The sequence below is a fragment of the Berghia stephanieae genome, chromosome 1 (genome assembly GCF_034508935.2).
Source record: "Berghia stephanieae isolate SIO BIC M18660-M18661 chromosome 1, UCSD_Bste_1.3, whole genome shotgun sequence".
NCBI classification, from domain to species: Eukaryota; Metazoa; Mollusca; class Gastropoda; order Nudibranchia; family Aeolidiidae; genus Berghia; species Berghia stephanieae.
Window position 1 is genome coordinate 65926906 of NC_088360.1, and position 2483 is coordinate 65929388.

Here is a 2483-nt window from a genome sequence, read left to right on the forward strand (position 1 = left end):
CCCATGTGATTTTAAAACCCCCAAAAAAATTACATCAACAAATTTAAATTTTACGTTTATGGAAAAACAAAAACCCCAATTTTTACACTTACGATCATGACTTTCAAAAGTACTTAAGATTTACTTTTAAAGTTATTTTTCAGTCCAGGAGTGGTTTGGATAATGCATCAGCCGGGGCAACATCTGTTCCCCTGACTCTTTGATATATTTGGTTGGGTTTTTGTTTGGGGGTTTATCTGGAAATTAATCACAAAGAGTTAAAATTTTTTTTTTTCCTAATTTTACGATGACTTTTTTAAACCCCATCTTATGATTGCTATCGTCCGGGGAAAATCACAAATTCTTTAAATTTTATCTGCCATTTCTTTACCCCATTCATATTTATATAAAAAAATGTTCTAAATGTAAAAAAAATCAGCTACCATTGCATTTTTAGAAAAAGGTTTTATTTTTGTATGCTAGGGGAAAATTTTGTGGTGGTGGTGCAGTGTGATGTGGGTTTTTTGGGGGTGGGGAGGGGGAAAACTTTTGGGGCCCTCCCAGAATTTGACGGGTTGCCCGAACCCAAAAATTTTTTTCCAGTAAACCAGATTTTGGGGCATCACTGAATTTAAAATGTAAAACAAATTAAATTAAACATCGTTTCCCAAAAGGGGAAAAAAATAAGGAAACTTTGTGAAATCTGTAGTCCCCCAGTTATTGGAGATTTTTATTTTTCATATCCCCTGGGCTTCTTAAAAAAAGATTTTCTATTTTTCAAAAAAATCATGCCAATTTTCTTAAAAAAAAAAAAAATAATCATAGTCCCAAAACATGGGCCGTCCCCCCTTTTATTTTAAAAAACAGACATACAATTGTTATAATCTTTGGAAGGTTCTAGTCATGCAAAATACTTTTCCCCTAAATCTAACAGACCCGTTACCAACCGGGGTGGGGGCAAGAGCTCAAAAGCACCCAATCGTGGATCCCCTGCATGTGAAAAGTCCCACCCAAAAAAGTTTTCGGACCCCTATTAGAGATTTTTGTGAGATCTTTTTTTTTTTTTTCTTTTTTTTTTTACGTTTTTTTTTTACGAAGTTAAAATAATTTCATAAACAGGGGAAGTTAGTTTTTCATTTGTTTTTTAAAGCTTAAAGAAGGAAAGTCTTTTTATTTTTTCCGGGCCTTGTGACATAACATTAAAACAAAAGTTCAGCACGATGAAAAATTACTGTGTGAGTCAAAGTTTTAACTTTTTTCCCCAATTTCCCAATTTGGGTTCCGGGGAAGAAGTGTTTGAAGGAAAAGGGGTTTGGGGAAGTCTTTTTTTGGTTTGGTTGTATCAAACTTTTTCTTGGCCATGTGGTTTGCTTGGCTTGCCCTGATGGGGCTGACGTGGTTTTTGCCTTGGGCCCAATGGTGAAAGGTGGGAAGTCTTCCATTCACAAGAGGAGATTTTTTGGTGGACGACCTCTTTTTTAATTGGGGAAACAACGGGGGCTGGCAAGGTTCCTCTCTTTTTTTTCGCCACTGTCGCTTTTTGGGACTGGGGGGTGCTGTCTTGACTTTGGTTTTTCTGTGTCTTAAATCAAACCATAAATCTTTTTTTAAAAAAATGGTTTTAAAATTTTTAAAACCCCGGGAATTTTTGAGAACAAAATTTCAAATTTCAAACGTTTTAAAACAAAAAAATCTTTCAAAATTTTTTTTTTTTAATAAATTCAATGAGACATAAATTACAATTTGATTTGATCAACATTTTTCAAACCCACCATTTTAAAACCCTTGCATAAAAATCAAATGCGATGAAAATTTTACAAAAAACTTTTTTTTGAGAAAAAAAATACACTCAAAAAAGGGAACAAAATAATTAAAAAAAAAAAAAGCAATCAGAGAACTAATAAAAATCAGATAAAAAAAAGATTTGATATGTTTTTTCTTTTTTTGACATGGCAGTCAGTAACATATTTTTAATTTTTAAAATTTTCCCGCCAAATTCAAAATTCCCCCTTTTTTAAACCTGATAAACCCAAGTAAAAAAAATTTGATATTTAATATAATCCTTTTAAAAAGGATAATATTTTTAATCCAAAAATTTTTAAATTGGAATTTTAGGATAAAAAAACAGGACCTGTCCTTTCAACAAAAATCGTATTATGATGGGAAAAAGCTGTTTATAAATCAAATTTGTTGTTTCAAATTGCTTCTTCTCGGTTCATTCTTGGCTTGGTTACCCGATTTTTTCCAGATTGTTTCAAAAAATTTTAAAATATTCAAACCCCAGGAGGAAACCAAAGCTTGCAAATACCTTTTGACTTGTTGGAAACCAATTTCCATTCTCTTTTTGCCCACTTTAGAAAGGCCAAGTTTCAATTTTTAAAATTTTTTTTATTTTGGTTCCCCGATAGTTCGCTTAATTACTTCTTGAAAAAGGTATTTTAAAAATACATTTGACAAAAAAGGGAAAAGAAAGATTTGAACAATTTTAAAAACATGAGTGCCCC